The sequence below is a fragment of the Myotis nattereri genome (genome assembly GCF_964212035.1).
Source record: "Myotis nattereri genome assembly, chromosome: 15".
Taxonomy (NCBI): Eukaryota; Metazoa; Chordata; class Mammalia; order Chiroptera; family Vespertilionidae; genus Myotis; species Myotis nattereri.
The window spans coordinates 8,691,626-8,714,978 of record NC_138090.1 but is presented as its reverse complement, the minus strand read 5'-3'; positions in this window follow the sequence as shown (position 1 = coordinate 8,714,978).

Below are 23,353 nucleotides of genomic sequence, written 5' to 3'. Positions count from 1 at the left end.
TCAATGTAGAATTGTATACTCATTTAAACTATCAAACATATAAGTTAAGAAAACAATACATCTTCATATCTATGAGGACTTAGCCACTCAGAAACTGCCACTAATGCACCATTCCTTAGAAAGTAATTTGAGAATGTGTTCTAGGAGAGAGAGAGAGAGAGAGAGAGAGAGAGAGAGAGAGAGAGAGAGAGAGAGAGAGAGAGAGAGAGAATGAGAATATATGGGATCTAGAAAATAATAGTTCAAACACAAAAAAGTAATAAAAATAAAAAACCTCCCAGGATGAAGACAGTAGGGTAGGCATAAAGAATTATCAGGCCAGCTGAGCCAGAATGGTTCAGTGGCTGAGTGTTGAAATATGAATCATAAGGTCATGGTTAGATTCCAGGTCAGAGCACATGCCCAGTTGTGGGCTCCATCCCCAGTAGGGCGCGTGTAGGAGGCAGCAGATCAATGATTTTTTTCTCTCATCATTGATGTTTCTATCTCTCCCTCTCTCTCACTTCCTCACTGAAACCTATAAAAACATATATATAGTTATCAAGCCAGAGTAAAACAGAAGTTTGTAGAGATTCAAAAACAAACTTTACCGGATGATATTTGGAACAAGTTTGCATATATTTATCGATAGTATTGAATAATCTTCAACTTACAAATTCAACCTGTAAGCAAACTGTTTAGAGCTTAAATATGTTACAGAAGAATATATAAATATAACATGTAATGTTACCTATAGGGAAGTAAATTATAAAAGTAGACACATAAAAGGCAAGAACTGGAATGTGAAAAAAAAGAACTATGTGAGATGGTAGGGGAATCCTAATTATTTTCAACTTAGGAAGGGAGGCATCAAAACATTCTGACTATTAAAGACAAGTAGGATGTATATTATTTAAAAGACACAAGGCTAAGCAACAGTTATAACCCATGGTGGGGGGGAGCAATAATTGGAGGCTATGGTGTGAGTTCAATCCTTATCTTAAGGCAGAATAATCAATCAATTATGAAAAATATGGAACGAGATATTTCGTAGACATATAAATACTGAACAAGGTATTTGGTAGACGTAGATAGGAGTATATTGAAGGGGCACAGTCAGCACCTTTCCTACAGCCCTGTGGGCTTTGCTGCTGTCCTGTGCTCCAGGCACCTGCACCTGCACATCTGTGTCTCAGCACTTTCACCAGCGGCTCTTCAGCCCAGCGCTGGGATAGGTCAGAATGACAGACATTAACTACCACCCAGAGCACAACTCACCTCTGTCTGAGGGAAGAAGGTGCACAAATCACCCATCTTCCACCAGCAAGTGGGGTGTTTCTGAGGTATGTATGGTATATTTTTCCTGTACAGCTAATCTCTGCTCACTAATCACGGTAACTAACCTTGCATTAGCTGCCTTTCCTTCCCACGCCATTTCCTCTATTTTTTTTTTAAATAAACTACTTGTATTCACTCCTTGTCTCAGGATCTGCCTCTGGGAGAAATCTAAATTAAGATGTACTTGTAGATATGAAATCAACCAACTGGTATTAAAATGATTTATCCACTGAGGATGAGAAGTAAGGTAAGGAAGCTGCTATACATTATAAGCCCTTAAGCATCATTTGACTATTAATAAATGTCCCTATTTTGATATATAGATAGATAGAAATTGACAAATGATAAAGATAGGTAGGTGGATAGTTAGGTAGATAGATAGGTAGGTAGGTAGATAGATAGATAGATAGATAGATAGATAGATAGATAGCAGGAATCTATTGTCACACATGTTAATTAATCCAGCAAATTTATAAAAATCACTGAGGGGATCAAGCCCATAGCAGACCAATCCAAAGTGTCCTCCAAACACCAGCCTGCAGGATGGATGAGATATGATTCACTCACAATGTTTGCTTTTCATGCGCTGTGGTGCCCATGCCAATGAGAGGAATAACAGGCAGACATGGCACCTGAGACATTTCTGAGCTCACAATCCAGTTTATCCAGCAGATCTATCTACCCTTCAAACTGTTTCTTATTAAATACTAGAGGCCTGGTGCACAAATTCATGCAGGGGTGGGGTTCCTCAGCCTGGCCAGTGATCGGGGCTAATCAGGGCTGACCGGTCAGGGGGAGGGACTGCAGGAGGTTAGGCCAGGCTGGGGGGAGGGACCGCGGGAGGTTGACCAGTTGTTTGGTCCACCAGTCATAATGGTTGCTTAGGCTTTTATATATATAGATTGGTTATGTTCTCAGTACACACTCCTGCCAAAACCCAGCTCAGTTCCTCTAACTTTCACATGTTTCCAAGAAAATCAAAACCATAGCATCTTCCTCTGTCACCCTTATATTTCCAAATTTGCTGCTGACCGAGGCATGCACAGTTTGCTGGCTAAGTCACGTTCGCCTAATTCTACTGATTTGGTCTATTTCACTTATACTAAAGTAATGCAAACTCCTTCCAAACACACAGAATTGTATGATGCTATATTTTTTTCTGGAAATCCTTTAGCCAAGCACATTTCACATACTTCTTACTTAATCTAATACATTTCTATATGTCAAACAATGGTTTTATCTTCTAATCAATATTGAAATATATTCTTCTCATATTTTATGTTAAAATTGAGTCTTCAAAACAAGTGAGCCAATCTTTCACGGTCCCCTGGTGGCTCTCGTACCCCTGGCATGCAATCATGTATCTCCAAAGCAGTGTTAAAACGCAGTTGGAAAACTGTAGACCACACAGTCCTTATGCAAAAACAGTCCTTATTCTTTTGAGTGCGTTTAAGATGTGATAAACTTCATGCCTGGCTGATGGATTCCAAGTTGTTCCAAATACAAGGAAACTTTTGAGAGACTTATTAAAGCAAGTTGGATTTGGGTGGGCTTCTGAATGACACTTTGTTACCAATGGCCTGACATTGCATAAGGACTGAATTTTTCACTGAGAATTGTCTTCACAGTAAAGTGATGTTTTTATTTTAAATTTATCAGTTTTTATGAATTAAGCCAGTTAGTATAATTTGTTCTATCTTCCCATCTTTTACTTATTTATCTTTATTGTTGAAAGTATTACAAATGCTTTTAAGGTTTACTCAGCTCACTTTTTGTGTCACACAGCAATAAGCTGACCCAATCTGTCACCTAAATTGGGATAAAAAAATATTTCCCTAACTTGATCATGGGTTCATTTGATGACAAGTTCTAGAAAGGAGGATGTTTTCTTCTTAGGAAACAGTTGTGCCAATCCCCCAAATTTTTACTGGAATCTTGCTGCGGTGAAGACCTTAGGTGATAAGGACAAACATGGACCCAGTTTTGAGGATCTTATAGAGCTAGACACAGAGACTGACAATAATTAATAAAAAATGTGATCCCTATAAAAGCAAAATAAAGAATTACAGCGTCCATTGTCATTCTCTTGTTAAATCCTTCTCAATGAACTCCTGTTGCTCTTAGAAGAAATCTGAACCCCTCACCATGGTCATAATAATCTAGTTCCAGTCTGTTACAGCCTTTGCCTAGAACTCACCCCCAACGCCCCTATAAACTGCTCCAGCCTTTCTGCTCCTCACAAGCATCTAGCCTTTTTCTGTCACCAGAATTGGTACCTTCTGTCTCCTCAACCTGTGATGCTCTTTGAAAGACCTTTGCAAGTCTAATTTGTGTCACCTTTAACATCACAGCTCAAGTGTCACTTCCGAGTTTCAGGAATACAACCCAAACTGAATGAAGATATAAAATTTCTGGGTCACCATGCCAGCATGTTCCATGTTTAATATGAAAAGCATGCTATGCCTTTTCCCTGCTCTGCTATATGTCAGGGAGGCGATCTCATGGCTGGTTTCCCCGGTTCTCAGGTCAGCTGGCTTCTGGCTGGGTTTGGGCGATGGAAGGTACCAACAGGATTAGAAGTCAAAGGAAAAAGTCGACACATAGCATTTCTGGATGTGGACATGTCTCCTTGTGGCTCCAGCCCCTTCAAACAGGCCTTCAACAGTTCTGCTTCCATTCGGCACCTCAAATTCCTATTTCTGGTATCAAAGCCCACTCTCTCTGTCCTTCTCATAAACCCAATTTCTCAACTGTGGAAGTTGCTCAATTTTTAAAATATTTTAAGTGATTTTAGAGAGAGAGGAAGGGAAGGAGAGAGAAACATCAACATGAAAAGAGAAACATAAGTAGGCTGCCTCCTGCCCACCCCCTACTGGAGATCAGTCCCACAATCCAGCTATGTGTCCTGATGAAGAATCGAACCATCCACTTCTGATTCACGGTGGATCCGTGGATGCTCAACCAACTGAGCCATACCGGCCAGGGCAAAGCTGCTCACTTTTTAACTTATTGTTTTTTAATTCTCCACTTTCAAAGGTGGTGAGCTCCTGTCCCAAGAATTTTCTCTTCTGAAATGTCTAATTAATGATTTCTCTGTTTTGTCAAGGCAGAGAAGTCAGTATATTACCTTCTCCCCCTGAAAGCTCTTCAAATACCTGAAGACCACAGCAATGTTTCCATAGATGGTTCTCCTGCCACGGGTTCTCTCTGAGATCGCTTCCAGGGTTAATATTAAACACCCTATGTTTAAAGCGTCTACTTTTGGCTTTTGTTCAAAATTATGATAAAGAACCAGCTAAAAGATATCTGAATCCCGTGGTTATCCTGAGGAAGCACAAATTTCCTCAGGAGTAAATTGTGCACATAAAAATAAAAAATAAAAGAAAGCAACTCATTCTTCTAATGACCTTTCTGGGACAAGTCCAACTCTGCCGCATTGCTCAGTCTTGCTGTATGTAGCAAGACGTGGCTTTCAATGCTGAACCTTTGGTAATTTGTTTACTCCATGTCCTGGTCCTAATTGTCCACTGAGACATCGATAATGTAAACTCTTTATATTATTGAGCAAACATTTCCTTACCTTCCGATTCTTGGCATCTCTGTGATACTAGACATCGAGCCGTGGACAGCTAATGTTAAATGAAACAAAGGTTCCATTTAAGAATTTAATTTATCAGGGAGAGTTAATATAAAAGCATAAAGTATTTATGTATACTTTATGCTTTTATATTATGGGGATATCTTCAATATGCAAAATGTATAAGGTGAAAAAGTCATTCACTTTTGAAATTAATTTGGAGAGTGCTAGGAGAAACAGCCCAACATGGCAGTGAGGAAAAGGCCTTCTCCCTTGCCTTCCTCTGCTCCTATTTTTGGCTTTACTGAAATCTCATTTATTCTGGCTCTTCTGGCCTCTGTTCAGAGTCTCTGAATATCTTAAAATGGACCCCAGCATTTCCGGAATATCTCCCCCTTAATTGACCCACTTAAAAGCCACTGATACTCAGAAAGTTTGTATTTTAACATATTTCAGTATGCATTTCCTCTGGAAGTTACTTCATTATGTTCCTATTTACTGTTCTTTAAAGAGAAAATGCTGTCTACCCCCTCCCCTCCCCACCCTCCACCCCACCCATCACTCATCTTTCTGGTAAGACTCCCCAGTTCCTTCCATATTCCCAGTTGCCATCCTGTCATTTCCGGTACTGCTTCAATGTATATGCTCAAAATTAAAGTAAGGTAGACGTCTGGAGTTTGGCATTCTACCAGATGCTTTGTGATGCTGCTGAGTCTTCGTGCACCGATGCTAAAGTACTTACACACAACACATGCACATGCACACACGTATTCAGTGCAAGGCTCTTAATTTCCCTATTTATTTCAGAAATAAGGAAAACAATTTACATCTCCTCAGTTACAAAGGTGCATTGGGTGAGAAAACTGTTGCTCTGGGATAGAAACCTGCAAGGACAACTGATATGATCACCCTCACTTCCCTCCCACATCGCAAATGTACAGCCACATTCCCTTTCTCTGCTGTCTCCTTGGTTCAATGTGTGTGAAGATGGCCAATCCAAATTTAGGAAAATTATCTAACATTTGTTCAGTTTATTCTAGGAAGAGTTAACTAATAAATGGCTAAGTTCAACTCTCCCTCCTCAACCCCTAGACAATATTTGGAACCCTTCACCAGATGATCTTCCCAAAGTATCTAAAAATTTGGAGAGGGGTGAGCCAAGCATCTTATACAAGGAATTTATATATGTGTGTAATTGTATAAGTGCATATACTCACACATTATTACTGGGATTTTTTTTTTTTTTTTTTTTTTTTTTTTTTTTTTTTTTTTTTTTTTAGGAAAAGTGAGTAGAATGAAGGGGATTATCACAGTGATGCTACTTTTGTCCAGAGGGTCCTAACTCATTCTTGAATTTCATTGAGAAAAGAGATTTGTCATGATTTGGAGGGCATTCAGCACAAATACTGTTTGTCAGTATGAATCTTTCAAGTGATGCTTTTCTGGAGTTAAACAGACAGAAGTGGCCCAACTTTAGGGAGAGTTGGGAAAGACTGGGGAAAGGTGTCTTGTGTGTTCCTCTTGCAATTAAGGGAACTAACTCATCTTGGCACCCTGTAGTATCATGTTGGTGGGATCCCCTTCCCCAATTCTGCTTATATCAAATGTTTGCCTTTCACTCTTGATCTTTCTTAGAAACCAAATTCGAGGTATTGAATAAGAATGTCCAGGAAGTCAATTATTTTTATAACTAGAGGCCTGGGCCCTCTCACAATCCGGGACCCCTCAGGGGATGTTGAAGAGCTGGTTTAGGCCCCAGGCTGGGCTGAGGGCCCCAAGTATGCATATAAGATCTTTGGTTAACCTCTTCCGGCCCGCCCTCCTCCTCCCTTTCCTCTGAGATTCATCAGTCTGTTCCATGTTCCCATACCTGTGGTTTCTGCTCCTGTGTTGAGCGTCTGCCCCCTGCTGGTCAGTGCATGTCATAGCTATTGGTCAGTTGGGCAGTCGCTTAGGCTTTTATTTATATAGATGGCAAGCAATTCTCATTTAATGGTAGATTATGTAACACGGCCTATTAGAAAATTACACATTTTAGAGACCATCTTGTATTTCAATTTAATTTAGGAAATTGAGGCTTAAAAACTATTAAAAAAAAACTTCTATCTTTATATTACTAATAGCATTGAAGGGATCCAGGGCCAAATATTTCTGATTCTTGGGTTATTGCTTACTTTTCTACCCCATATTGATACATTTCTAAACAAAGGTAGAGTCAAGTAAGAAAAAAATCCTCAATTGGCTTTGTCATCCCATAGGCAAAGGCTGGGTATAAAAATAAGCATCACTTTTTGTTTTCAATAAGAATGAACTTCAAAGTGAACCATTTCTGCTATATCTTTTTTTTTTTTTAATAACACAATTTGGGGGATTACTCCCAAGCCAGAACAAGGTATAATAAATCAGGCTCTTCTTCCATCCCAGAGCACAACAAAAAAGTGAATTGTGAATACAAATGTTAACATCAAACTTACCCACTGAAAAGTAATAACACAAAAGCAAGATAAGGCAATTTACATGAGTATCTCATAAAGATTTTCCTCCTGAGATTCTTACATGATCTCTTTCTTCTAAGCTTTGATTTTTTTAATTTAAAGGAAAGTATAGTGATTAGTTACATTGCCTTTGAGAACTAAATAAATATTTATGAAGAGTGTCTAAGTATATCTACACAGAGATAATGTACAGGAAGGGCACAGGTATTCAGAATCATAATCTCATTTCTGTAGGGTGCATCTATTGCACCAGGCACCTACTGCAGTTCTTTTGTAATGTGGGCACATTAGCTGCATTAGCATTTGACTCTGATTTGCAGCTTTTGTATTTCAGGTGCCTCAAAAAATCCTCCCGATTGTTGTCTGCTTTCATGAGCAAGAATTCCTGTAGGGTCACCTGTTCAGACTGATTCAAGCACACAGCAGGTAGCCAGGCGACAGTAAGATGTGTGTTGGATACCCGTGTTATCCCAACAAGAATTCTCAACATTCTTGTCAAGGTCTCAAAAGTGAACTCATCTTGCCCTCTCGCTATTTGCTTCTACTCAAAGCCAGGTTCATTAGGTATTTCGTTATGTATCTGTTGTCATGACCAACTTGTCCTGTGATATTTTGGCTTCATCTCCCATTCCTGTTCTACAACCCTCCTCATCCAGTTGGAGACAGGAATATAATTATCTTTTCCAGCTTGACCTATTTCACTTTGGGGAATATTTTAGTAGCTGTCCTAGTTATCCATCTACTTCTGTTTGAAACAACTTTCTGATCTGCTCCAGCTCAGTCTCCAAGACCAACTACAGCATTTAGACTTTTATATCCCTAATAGAGCTGCCCACACCTCTTCAAGTAAGGGGTCATATTGTTGAAAATACACAGGTAGAACTATGCTTTTCTGCAAAACTAAGCTGTAGGAGGGGAAAAAAAATTCAGGTACCATTGGGGGAGGCTCAGCAATACCTTCCTCAAATCCAAGAGTACTCCAAGATTTCTGGAGCACAAGCTGGTGCCAACTGGTAGCGAATGAGCCAAATGCAATGCATATATGTCGTGGCATTTTCCAAAAATATCCCATCATATCCCATCCCATAGGCCAGCGGTTCTCACCCTGTGGGTCGCAACCCCTTTGGGGGTCGAATGACCCTTTCACAGGGGTCGCCTAAGACCATCAGAAAACACATACATAATTACATACTGTTTTTGTGATTAATCACTATGCTTTAATTATGTTCAATATGTAACCATGAAATTGGGGGTCACCACAACATGAGGAACTGTATTAAAGGGTCGCGGCATTAGGAAGGTTGAGAACCACTGCCATAGGCTCTTCTTACAGTGTAATAGTGAGATCCCTCCATTGGGAGATGGGAGTTACACTCTCTTCCCATGAACTCAGTAGACCTTTGTAACTGCCTCAGTCATTAGAATGTGACAGGATTGATGCTGAGTAACTAAAGAGGCTAGTTCATAAAAGATGATATGGCTTTTGATTTTCTGCGAACTGTCCTAGGCTGACATGTAAGAATGCTAGCTGTTCGGCGCCACCTTGTCTTTGAGACCACATAGAGACAGAGATGATTTGAGGAGCCCATGTTTTTAGAGCCTCCAGCTATTTGTATTTTCCCAGCCCATGCACTAGACGTGAGTAGACACATCTCCAGATGGTTCTCGTCTCCTACTTCCTGGCCATGCCAGTAAGAAATTACTGCTTCATGAGCAAAATAAACGTTGTTAAAAACTACTAAATTTGGGGTTGGTTTGTTAAGAAGCTATAGTAACGGGGGCAGACACATTCTTTGGGGACCCTAATGTTTTCAGAAATTCAATTAGTTGCCAACCAAGTTTGCATTACACTTAAAAATCTCAATATTCAGTTACTTGAAAGTTCAGAAGATCTGTCAAAATTTAGCCAATATCCCTACACAGCAATTCTCAGTTGGAGATCTGCCGAGTCACTTTCAGCATTCAAATTTGCACCCCAAAATGGGGTGTATGACCCTCCTACATTCATTTCACATAAAAATTTAAGCTAATAATACAGGCAATTGCCCTAGGATATAGATGTGGATTCTGGACAACATAATTAAGTGCTTAACCTACAGGTAATGCTTAGCTAGTACTAAAATTTACATTTAAAGAGGGTTTTTGGTATAAGTCTATTCAATTTTGTAACCACATAATCTAATAGTGAGTGGGGGGTTAAAAATAGCTGTATTATTTTATGTTCAAGAAGCAGAGGCTTCTAAAAGTCACAGTGATAATGAGTCTCCTAAACCTATTCTATATAAAAAGTAGAATATGTGTCATTAATTCCTCCTACAGTTCCTGGGTGCGGCTTATATGCACTCAATTTCAGTAGCAAATGCCCCTCTGTTCACAGCTATAGTCTGGCTTCTTCATTTATATTTCAGAAAACAGGAGTGCACTAAGAGAGACCAACCCCTTTCCAAGGGTTACATGGCCAGTAAGTGGCAGAGCTGATTTTTCAACTAGGTGTAATAGATTGAACTGTGCGCCCCACCAATCCGTATATTGAAGGCCTAACCCCCAATGGCACTGCATTTGAAGACAGGACCTTTAGGGGGGTAAAGTGAAATGAGGTCATAAGGGTGGGGCCCTAAACCAATAGGGTTGGTGTCCTTAAAAGAAGAGAAAGATACCAGGAGTCTTATACACAGAGCAAAGGCCATGTAAGGACACACACTGAGCAGGTGGCCACCTGCAACCCAGGAAAAAATATCTCCTCAGAAACCATCCTGCTGAGCCCTACCCAGTTTGGCTCAGTGGATACAATGACAGTCTGTGGACCAAAGAGTCCCATGTTCTATTCTAGTCAAGGGCACATACCTTGGTTGCAGGCTCCTTCCCCACCCAGGCCCTGGTCTGGACTTGTGCAGGAGGCAACCAATTGATGTGTTTCTCTCACATCAATATTTCTCTCTGTCTTCCCCTCTGTCTTCCATTGTCTCTAAAAATCAATAGAAAAATATCCTACAGTGAGAATCAAAAAAGAAAGAAAGAAAGAAACCATCCCGCTGATGGACTTGATCTTGGACTTCAGTCTCCAGAACTGTGAGATAATAGGTTTCTCTTACTACCCAGCCTGGGGTCATCTCTTAGGACAGTCCAAGCAGACTTAGGCCCTGGGCTCCCATGTCTATGCTCACGGCTTTTCACTACACCAAGCTGCCCTTTCATGACTATTACCAAGATGTCTGCAAATAGAAAGACATTCAAATCCATCAAAACGTTGTTCTTATCTGCACCTGAGTATTGCAGGGAAAAGGGTACAAGTAACCTATCAGCTTGTGTTTCATTTTTGTAGGTTATTCTCCTTATTTACTGCTGGATAATGAAATAATGAAAGTGCTCAAAGCACTTTTTAGTTGGTTATGAAGAGAAATCAATACAGCTTTTTGTTTCAAAAAGGAAAAAGGCATGAAGGGACACCAAGGTATTAAACACAAGTGGATTGAATAGTTATTTGTGAGGGGTTGCTAACAATTGAATTACTATTTTAATGTCATAACATGGCAGCACTCAAGATTACCTTTCACATCTAATCATACCATTTACATGGAAGTGGGAAAATGCTTCTGAAGTGGCCAAATGCTATTTATTGAATGGATCGCTTTAACACTAGAAATTGCTCCAGAGGAAAAATAATCAGATTTCCTCACCAGGCTCTGGGGAAAGGTTAATGTCTCTTCATTTGAAAAAAAAAAGCACATGCACAAAGCACATATTTTTTTTTATTTATGGAAGAGCAGTTTGTGGCAAAAAATAAATACCGATTTTGGGCATTGGTTATTGGCTCCAATCTTAACTTTAATACTCAGTGTCTGGTTTTTCTCCTTCACTCCCGATACCATTCTGTTGACCCTCTCTTGGGATATACATGTCCTGATATAATTACTTGTTTACTTATCTGTCTTTCCTGCTGAGATGGAAACCATTGGGAGGCCATCTCTTTTTTCAATATACCTTGCATCTAAATACAAAAATGCTTGTGTATTTTTATATTTATATTTCATTGTTTGCACGTCAGCAAATAGATGAAATTAAGTTATTCTAGGATTGCTGATACTTAATATTAGTGAACATTTATTGAGAATTTGCTACATGTCAGGTACTATTGTAAGCTTTTTCTGGGTAACAACTCATGTGATCCTCACACCATCCTGTGATGTTGATACCACTAACTAGCTCATCAAAGCACCAAAAGGTTTAGCATCTTGCCCAAGTTGACACAATGCTAGAGTGGGGAATCTGAGATTTAAACCTAAAAAATATGGTTCTACGTCCCGTATTGTCATTATGAATCATTACATTTTAGGGAATAATCCAGACCCACATATGATAAAACAAGGGGCTCCTGTGTGGCTGAACTGTTAGGAATATCAAACAGGAGAATTGCATAAGCCCTGTCCATGTAAATGAATTCTCCCTCCTTTCCTTAAAGGCTGCCTATTTGTAGTTGTATGGAGCTATGGCCTTGTAATGTTGACTATTACAAACTGAGCACATGTCTTTTTAAGAATGCCTATTTTAAGTTGTTGATACTTGTATCGGGTGCTTTGAAATGCATGGTTCTCGTGAGCATTCATGGAATGCGTGTTATGGAGCACCTGGCACGTGAGCGAGCCTCTCAGATCAGAGGACAAGCCAACCTACACTGAACACTTGATCAGCTGTGAGGACATAACTACTTATTTTGTTGTTGTTATTTTTTGTTTGTTTGTTTTGCATAACCTGTCAATCTGATTCTGCTTGGAGATCTGTAACAAGAGCTTAGACCAGCTGATTCTCCGCCCCCCACCCCCAAAGCCTTGAGTGCCCTCACAGCTAGATGTAATTCAAGGTCATTATTATGACCACAGGATTTATTTCCAGCTACAATCTTTGGTATGAATCCTGATGTTTATTAGATGTGTGGCACTGAGAAATGTGCAAAACCACTTTGAGCCTCAGCGTTCACATCTTTTAAATGGGGTACCAGCAATTCCTACCTCAGATGGTTAATGATTAAGTGGTAGGATGAGTGTAAGGCCCTTATCCAGCTCTAAGGACCAACATTCATTATGTCATTTAACCCTCCCTACAAATGCCTAGTGGGGTAGGGCTCTTATGATATTCATTTTATAAATACAGAGAATAAGGCAAATGATGAAGGGGCAATTGCCCCTAGGCAGGCCAGACATGCTACTGTACTTAGCGCAATCACATTGCCTCTGCTTCTTCTATCCCTGGTGTTTATAACTTCCCCACCACCTAACTTATTGTGCATTTTTTTTGTTTTTTCTGATAATGTAGCCACAGCCGTGCTTAAAAAGACCAGTGCCCTGAATCATGTAAGCTATTAATTTCTCAAAGTAATAATTATCGTTATCCTTACTGGGCATTCACTATGTACACTGTGTGACAGGCACCAATCAAAATGCTTTATGCAGATTAACTCCTTTAAGCTTCACAAGCTATGTGTCACTAATACCCTATTTAACAAATACATACATATATACACAAAAATACAGCCAGCGGAAAGTTGAGCAACTAGCTCAGTCAAACCTAATCCTGCTTCTCCCCACACCCCATGCCCAAGTCCCCAAATCTGAAGCAGCAGATGGTAGACCCACATTTCCCAATGTCAATCACCTTCTGATGAATTTAAGTTTAAAAATTTAAGGATGAGTATCCTTCATCAAGTAATTAGTAACTCTTCATGATAATTTCCTTGAATGAAAAAAAATTTAAACAGTAACACTAAATAGCTCTCCCCACCTCCGCAGCCAACAACAACAACAACAACAAAAGCAAAAATAATTATAGCGAATTTGCAGAAGCCTTTGGGAGCTACAGACACTTCTCACCCCTGCATTTATACAAGATGTTTTTAGTGTAAAATCCATGCTGTGAATCTTCTCCCCTTTTCTTCCAATTTCTCCAGAGGCAGGAAAATACTTTAGATCAGGAAGAAAGGACTTTATTTTAAAATACTAAGTAAAAGAAGGAGAAAACAACATTTAAAATATGTAGGGTTTCTACACTCAGCAGGACGTAGGGTTGGAAGAAGACCTAGGGGGTAAGACGTTGAATGACCGCCTCTTTAATCCAGCCCACTCTCAGACTTTGTCAATACTATTCCAGGATTCAATGCAGTTCTATGGGCCTCTGACAAGGGGATCAACCAGAGCCATGGGCTCTTATTCTAGGTTCTAGCTTTATGGTTTTTCTCCATCATATGCTATGTTCCTCCTTGAATACATGAAGCTAGAACCATAACGCTAGAACCTCAGGGCCTTGGAGAAAGGTGCTCTCCCACAGTCTAAAGATAAAGTTCTTACCTTCAAGCGACAGGTGGCTTTGCTCTGCCTCTTTTTGATCCCTCTCTCCCTCCCTCCATCCCTTCCAGGTATTTGCCTGTGGCAAACCTGAGAACTTCTGCTCTTAGCGGACTTTTAAACCTACCATTTTTAGTGACTTTATCATTCCCATGATATTAGATACCTTCTGATGGTCTGTAATCTTTGGTCCTGATGAACCGGAAGTAAATTCTAAGACATGCTTTTAATGTTCTTAGTTCCAACCCACCCTGTTCTTGGATTTGCTTTCAAGTCTCAGCACATCAGCAAAGAATACTTGATTGATCTGCCCCACAGCCAATGGAAGATAGTGACTCACTTGCGGTCCATGCTCATTGGTTCAGACTACCAGCTTAGCCCTTAGCCGCTTTTGATAAGTCAACTGGCCAGATGTAAACCATAACTGTCCTTCCTTACATATTTATTGCCCATCCGATGACATGTAGGCCTTAGGGCAGTGGTTCTCAACCTTCCTAATGCCTCAACCCTTTAATACAGTTCCTCATGTTGTGGTGACCCCCAATTTCATTGTGACAAACTGAACATAATTAAAGCATAGTGATTACACACAAAACAATATGTAATTATATATGTGTTTTCTGATGGTCTTAGGCGACCCCTGTGAAAGGGTCGTTCGACCCCCAAAGGGGTCGCGACCCACAGGTTGAGAACCGCTGCCTTAGGGGTTGTGGAGAAAGCAGAGATGAATAAAGCACAAACTTCGCTGTAAGGGATACCAACATATAGTGAAAATAAATAAATAAATAAATAAATAAATAAATAAATAAATAAATATCAGGTGTTTTTTTCAAACACCCAAGATAAATGGTATAGAAATACTCTAGTGGAAATACTATGCTCCTACTTATTTAGTTTGGCTGATTGGGTAAGGTATATGTGGAGTGCTTTATAATTTTTTTCTCTCAAAATCATTTATAAGTTCTTATATGACCCCTGTAAAAGGGGTCGCGACCCACAGGTTGAAAACCCCTGACTTAAGAGGAAGCTTTAGAAAGAGACTCAACTTAAGGAGGAGTGTCAATTCAGACTACTTGGTCTGAGATCCAATGGAGTATTTATCCTAATGACATTGGGACACATTCATCTCTGAGAGCTGGGTGGATGCTAAAGAGCCATCTAATACATGAACCATGGTTCAACTAAGCAATGACTGTATGGGAGAAGCGAAATTTTTTTTCAGATATTGCTACCATGTGATGGCCTCCATATAGTAAGGTCTTCTCATGTGTCTAGTACTCAGATATGCTTTTCACGTATCTGATCATTTGGGCCTTGCCACATCCCCATAAGGCAGTCATTAACATATTCACTCTGGTACCGGGAAATGAAAGTTAGGAGAGCTTCATGAATTTGCCCATAGCCAGACAGCCACTCAGTGGAAAAACTTTATATCTGATTATAAAATAATGTCCTTAAAATTGAGAGCTGAAGTAGATGAGTTCCTTTGCAAATTTCCAACTTTATTTGCATATTCTAAATATACACTGTCTACTCTCTACAGCAGCCGTGGGCAAACTACAGCCCGCGGGCCGGATCCGGCCCGTTTGAAATGAATAAAACTAAAAAAAAAAAAAGACCGTACCCTTTTATGTAATGATGTTTACTTTGAATTTATATTAGTTCACACAAACACTCCATCCATGCTTTTGTTCCGGCCCTCCGGTCCAGTTTAAGAACCCATTGTGGCCCTCAAGTCAAAAAGTTTGCCCACCCCTGCTCTACAGGGAACTATAGTAGAAGCAATAGAAGATTACAAAATACATGAAACTAGTTGTAAGTGTCTCCTGGTGTATATATACATACACACACACACACACACACATATATATGAGTGTGTGTACATCTATGTATACCACAGTATAATTAACTCAGTAAGCAGCATTTATTAATCACCTAAGGTGTGCGAGACATTTCACAAGGAAATGGAAACCTAACATTCAAGATGGTGTAAGCCTGGCCCTCACAAAGCAACTGTCAAAAGTATCGTTTTTCACACGACATGCATGACACTGCATGAGGCATGGGAAGACTCTGAGTGCAAGGAAGGCAGAGAATGAGGTGGGATCTGAAGAACTGGAAAAAGATGGATAGGCAACTTTCTAGTCCAAGACCACTGAGTGAGATGTTCAGAATCAGCCCCTCCCACACCATCTAGCGCTCTAACACTACACCTCCAAAAGGCAGGGCTACCATTTTTTACTGGACATACATCAAAACCAACTTTATCCTAGTTACTTTACATTAGCTTTTGCACTTTTTGCATAACCACACGAAGTATTAGTGCCCCTCATTTTTTTCTGTCTCCATCTCTAAGTATCTTCTTTGAGTAGTTTGTGAAATACTTACAGTCTAGGAAGGCAGCTTATCCTTGGAGCCTTGGCACATAGTACATTCTCAAAAACTAGTTTTAATATGTTGAGATTCTCTTTAATATTAGATTAACTTTCTCTTGGAGACATATGTAACATTTTAAAGAATATTCCCCAATATTCTAATATCACTCGTCTTATTTGTTCAACAAGATTGAAGGACAGAACCATTTTTAGTGAGTTGAAATTATTTTATGACACAAAAAGTCAAAGTTTTTTTTTTGTATGTGTATGTATCTCCTCATCCCACATCAATGTATGTGTTTGTGGCTAGTAGATGGACTCTATTAGAGAATTTTGCTTTTCTTGCTATTTTACCAAAGACAGATAGTAAGAACAGGAATGGACCTCAACTGTGCCGGCCTGATTGGTTAAATAGGCTCATTACCACAGAAAAGTAACTCATGTGACCTTTTAAATCAATCTTCCTTGCTCTTTGCAATTACAGCATTGGCCTCAACACTAAATTATATTTAATTTATATTAAATTGTACATCATATAGCAAATGGTTCTTGAACAATTGGATATCACATGTTATGCAGTTTCCTGCCTCTAGTTACTTAAGGATTTTATATCAGCAGCTAATCCAGATGCCTTAATCTCAAAGAACTGTTTAACCTGGAATATCCCTCAGATAGTATGTTTCCCAAAAGTTGTCATGCAAAAAAATAAAATAAAATAAATCACATGCATAATAAACGTATGAAGATTTTAGGGCCTGGCACCAGCATATTTAGGTTTAAGGAGTCTTGGGCAGAACTACTGCATCTGCATTATTAACAGCTCTCTGGGAATTCTGAGGCAAATGGTCTGGTGAAATTCATAGGTAGTGACTACCTCTCCTCTCTCAATATTTACCTGATAATAGAGGCCTATGTGAACTGATAATCAAAAGAAAATCTGATTCAAATTTGGTCTCACAATAGGAGGTAATTTATCCATTAAATTAATGATTGTAGAAATCTCACCTTTGCACAATTGGCAAGTTTCCTCTTTATTTTAATAGCCTGTCTTCAAGAAAAAAAAAAAAAAGGCTGTCAGATCTCTAATAATCAACTACATTTGTAAAGCAATCTCCAAAGAAAAATCCTACAAGGTGAGGGGAAATTTCTGACTAGATATTCTTTGCAGATATTTAAGTTTGTAAAGTACAGACCTAGAGATAGAGGTCAAGTCTCCTCTACAACCTCCTACCAATTAAAATGCCAATGTACTCTAAGTGTTCTTTAATCAACCATAATTTGAGGTACTTTTTTCCATTTTTTTGAATATCTATTGTGCCCAAATCATGGTGGGAACTTGAAGAAGCATTAGCTAAAGCTCATAAAAGCTGAGAAAGAGAAACCTTTGACTTAGATAAGTTGGGTCTGGGCGTGGTGTTGCACTGATTGGCTACATGAAGGTGAGCCCACGCTTTTTTCTGACATTTAAAATGTAGATATTCATGGTTTCTTTAAACGTGGCTTGATGCACACAAATGTGCCCAATGGATTTTTGGCAAAGGTGCAAAACAATTCAATGGAAGGATAGCCTTTAAAAAAATAAATAAATAAAAGGCCCAGTCAGTGTGGCTCAGTGGTTGAGCATCGACCTCTGAACCAGGAGGTCATGGTTCAATTCCTGGTCAGGGCACAAGCCCAAGTTGTGGGTTCCATTCCAAGCAGCGGGTATGCAAGAGGCAGCCAATCAAAGATTCTCTCTCATTATTGATATTTCTCTCTCTCACTCTCTCTCCCCCGTCTGCTCTGATATCAATAAAAATATATTTAAAATAATGATTCTGGGGTAACTGGACCTCCAAAGATAAATAAAATGAACTCAACCTAACTTCACATCTTACACAACAATCAAGTCAAAATTGATCATGGGCTTAAACACAAAATTGTAAATGTCAAAGTGTAACTGTATTAGAAAGTAAAGGTTTAGGGGGGAAAATCTTCAGGATTTAAGCCTAGGCAACAGCATCCTATATAATAAAAGCCTAATGTTCTAAGTGTCTGATCATCCAGTCAGCTGTTCAACCAATCAAAGTGTAATATGCTAATGATATGCTAAGGCCATTCAACCACTTGCTATGACGTGCACTGACCACCAGGGGGTAGATAGTTGACCAGCTGAACAGTCACTATGACATGCACTGACCACCAGGGGGCAGATGCTCTGACTGGTAGGTTAGCTTGCTGCTGGGGTCCAGTTGATTGGGACTGAGCGAGATGGACTAGACATGCCCTGGAGCCTTCCCAGCGCCCCTCCTTGGCTGGCCAAACTCCACATCTCTCCCCAGCCCTAATTGGGCATCGGTGGGGTCACTTGGCCTGGCCTGTACCCTCTCGCATTCCAGGACCCCTTGAGGGATGCCAGGGAGCTGGTTTTGGCTTGATCCCTTAGGCCAGGCCGAGGGACCCCACTGGTGCACAAATTTGTGCACCGGGCCTCTAGTATTCTATAAAAGGAAAAACAAAAAACTGGATCTCATCAGCATTAAAAATTTGCTTTGCAAAACAGTGTGATAAAGGAATGAGAGGCAAGCTACAGACAAAGGATCTTTATAAACCACATAGTTAATTATAAAATAGTTCTAACATATACAACTCTAAGGCCAATCTGACAAAGGTACTGGGTCTTGGCTATTTCTATTCAACCTTGGGCTCATCTAGTGGGAAATCTTTGCTTTAGAAAAACCCTTTGGGTCTGCTCCCAAAATGTCCAAATCTACTAGGTTGCTGTCTGAGGCTCTCCCTGTCCAATCCTGCTTCCATTCTTCTTTGGTTTGGAGCTTTCCTGATCCTCCTTCCTCCATCTTTTATCTTTTGAAAACATTATGTCCGCTAAAACTATATTTAAAAATAGTTTATTGTTGAAAACATTACATATGTCCTCCTTTTCCCCCATTGACCCCTTCTAGATAGCCCCCTCCCCCCACCCCAGGCCTGTACCGCCCTATTGTCTGTGTCCATGGGTTATGCATATATATATATATATATATATATATATATATATATATATAATGTTCTTTGATCTCTTCCAACCCACCCAACCCCCCACCTGAAACCTTCCCTCTGAAATACCTGTTCCATGCTTCTTTGTCTCTGAATGTATTTTGTTCATCATTTTATTTTGTTCATTAGATTCCACATATGAGTGAGATCATGTGATACCTGTCTTTCTCTGACTGGCTTATTTCACTTAGTGTAATCCTCTCCAGTTCCCTCCATGCTGTCTCAAAGGGTCAGAGATCATGCATTCCTAGCTCCATCTCAGCACCTGCTCCCCAGGGAACTCATCTAACATAGGTGCTCTAACATGATTTCTTCTGTGGTCAAAGTTATTCACTCAGATTCCTAAGGATCCACACACCTCAACTCTCCAGTTGTATGTACATATGTATGTACATTCTTTGGATGAGTCACACATGAACGTATTCCTATATATTTCCTTTTTAAAGTTAAATGTTATCACTTTAAGGGGATGAGTGCATTCCATTAATACACTCTCAAGGTGCCTATCTTGGAGGGAAAATGACGCTCTCACTCATTGTATAAGCAATGCCTGCCTCAAAGGTAACTGGAAATAGGAAGGTTGGTTTTCAGTTTGTTAAAAGTTGGCCCTGCTTCTAGGCCGGTTCGCTTCTCCCACTGTTAAACCTGTGTGGTTTCCCCGCTCCGTTTTCGTCTTTCCCTCTCATGTCAGCTGTCTCCCTAGGAAAACACTGAACATTTTGCTGTCTTGTCCACAGCACAGTTAGCCCTTTGACCTAGTGCACATTTTCTTTATTTTCTGTTTCAAGTCGGCTGTTAATTGAATCAGATCTTGAATTTCCCTTAGAAGGAAGACTTTGCTGAGCGTTCCGCATGGTCTTTGATAAAGAAACTGCTGATTTTCAGCTTTTATTATAACCTATTTTTTTCCTGTCAAAATGTCCTTTAATATGGACTGTTTTTAATCTCTTTAAATTAATGAATCTCATTAAATGGCTCTTAAGTAAATCATTTTGATAATGGTTGACAGATTTTTTTTTTTTATCCCAAATGGAGAGTATAAGATAGTTTCTTTATTCAAAAATAAGAAAAAAATGCCATTCCCAAACTGCATTTTTTTGTGTGTGTCTCCCTGACAAATACTCCCCAGTGCTGGTGTTCTGGTCTGTGACCAAAGAGTGATTTAGTTGTTCAGAAAAAAATAATAAGTAACTTACATACACATCAAAGAGCAAGATGTCAGGGGCAGCAAAGTTTAGGGAATTCTTATATTGTTGGTTTGTTACATGCTTCTATCCACTTTGTTTCTAGCCTTGTACCTTTTATGACTGTCTAGGGTCAGGGATTTGAGTTATTTTACCTTGTACTTTAAGAAGATATATATATTTATTGATTTCAGAGAGGAAGGGAGAAGGAGAGAGAGAGAGAGAAACATCAATTATGAGAGAGAATCATTGGTCAGCTACTTCCTGTACATCCCACACTGGGGATTGAGCCCGCAGCCTGGGCATGTGCCTTGACCGGGAATTGAACAGTGACCTCCTGGCTCATAGGTCTATGCTCAACCACTGAGCCACATCAGCTGGGCTTACCTTGTATTTTTAAGCTATAGTAGTTTTAAACAGAATGTTCACATTTTTAAATGACATCACCCTCACCTGCTCTTCACTTTTTCTTCCAATTATCTCCATTCCTTCCAAAATGTATATGCCTTTCACACAGCGTAACCACAGCAGGTGAAAACACAATGCTTAAGAAAACAAATTTATCAACAGAAATGCCCAGGGATACGTGATAGTTAGGAAATGCTACAGGAGAAGAGATGCAAAGAGGTGTTACAAGGGAAGGCAGGTAAAGAGGGCCAACCAGGAGGAGGAGGAGGAGGAGGAGGAGGAGGAGGAGGAGGAGAAGGAGGAGGAGGAGGAGGAGGAGGAGACAGGAAGATGATCTTGGCATTCCACAGGGTTTGGTTCTGCATCTTTCATTCAATGTGGTGTCCCTAGGACAAAGAATGAACTGAATAAATCTTATTTGTTTGAATGACAAGAGATAGAAAAAAATGAGTGAAAAAGGGAACAAAATGTTAGAAATCAAAGCAGGATGTATGTATGGGGAGAGGGAGGTGACGGGGATAGAAAGAGAGATTGACATTACTGCTCTGTACCACAACTCATACTAAGCAGGAACACTCAAAATATAGTAAGGAGGCAGATATTTGGTATTTCCTGGGTTTTATAGGAAGAGCTAATAGTGATATATGTACCACTTACTCCCCACACCTCACAACACAGAATATACGGCATCACTACTTGGCAGTTAGCTATTCGGCCATCACAGAAGAGACAAAACCATTCCTTATCATCTTAACAATATTGTCCATGCCAAGGTTCTAGGTCTCCAGCCCAACAATTATTAAAAGCTGACATAGTTTATTGTCTTAGAGACAAAGAGGAGAATTTAAATAAAAGAAAAAAAAATATGGCCCAGCCAGTGTGGGTCAGTGATTGAATGTTGCCCTATGAACCAGGTTGCCACAGTTCGATTCCTGGTCAAGGCACATGCCTGGGTTGCAGGCATCATCCTCAGTTGAGGGCATGCAGAAGACAGCTGATGAGTGATTCTCTCTCATCACTGATGTTTCTATCTCTCTCTCTCTCTTTCTCTCTGTAACCAATAAAAATGTATTTTTTTAAAAAGCTTATGGAAAGAGTGATCCAGATTGGGCCCTGCTTGCTTGTACCGCTAACATTGTCTAAGAGCCCTTGCCCATAGGGGATTTGTTGGTGTGGTGGTTCTGGTCCATGTTTCATGGCTCTGGATGGAAGGGGATCGCAGCAGCCTGTGTGAGGGACAGCTCTACCAGTGTGGGTTGATTGAGAGGGTCATTGGGCGTAGGAGACTGATGATGGTGTTTTAAAGTGCTTCAGTTAAGGGGATGGGGTAAGTCTGATTGAACAATACACAGAATGCTCCAGTTGACTGTAGAATCTTGAGCAACAGAATCTGTATATCTTCCAACGTCAAGCTTAAGCCATTAGTTCTGCGTCTCATAGTGGGGAAATGCAATAATTAAGAAAAGCTTCCGTTTGCATATTCATAGAACATTCAAATCACATACAGTTTCCCAAAAAGCACTCAAGCCAGAAATTGTCATCTCCTCGGTGCAGCCTTTCTATTTGCGGAAAGGGGAACGAAAATAAAAGGCACATCTCTTATCTGCCCTTGGAGTGTTCACAGCATCAACTGTCATTCCTTTCTCTTTCTCCCCAGGTGATAGATTATCAGGAGGCTGTTAAATACCCCAGGAGTTTAAAATAATATATTCATGAGACTTCTAATAGCGGAATGTGAACGTTAAGGAGAAAACTTAGGCGGGAAGGATGCACAAGGTGAGGAATGTGGAGAGCGGGCAGCTCAACCAATGCCTTATCAAGATGGGGGTTCTCACCCAGCACACCTGGACTTCGGCTACTGGGCTCCACTTGGGACACAGCGCTGCACACACCTTCTCCAGCCTCAGTCCGCGGGGCACCCTCTGCAAAGGGAAGACTGAACAACCTCATTTGACCAAGCGAATTGACAAAAAGCACTGAAGAAAACGTACATTTGAAGTTATTTTTAATAACTATGTTTTCCAAATCCTTTCATTGCTGTTTGAACTATTTTTTCTTGAACTTTGTTTGTTTGTTAATCCTTACCTGAAGATAGTTTTCCATTGATTTTTTTTTTTTTTTGAGAGAGAGAAAATGGAAGGGAGGGGGAGAGACAGAAAGAGAGAGAAACATCGATGTGAGAGATACACACCCACCAACCATGGCTGGGGATCGAGCTGCAGGATCCATGCCCTTGACTGGAATTGAACCCAGTCCAAGGGCCGATGCTCTATCCACTGAGCCAAACCGGCAAGGGCTGTGAACTACTTTTTAATTTCCCCTCTGTGTTATTTGCTTCTCCAGCCAACAACCTTTCCGTGAAGGGTCTCTGGAATAAACTTTAATCTTTGAGATCAAGGGTATGCAAACCACGGCCCATGGCCAAATCCCTCCCCTGCCTGAAAGCTAAGAATGTTCTTCGTTTTTAAATGTTTACATTTTTAAAGGTTATATAAATGCCTGGTATCCTCTAATTGGCTATTTGGCACTTTATTAAAAAAAAAAAAAAAGCCAACCCTAGGTCTAGATCGTTATCCCTCACATGCATACGTTTAGATTATTATATACATAGACTCAGATGAACCCA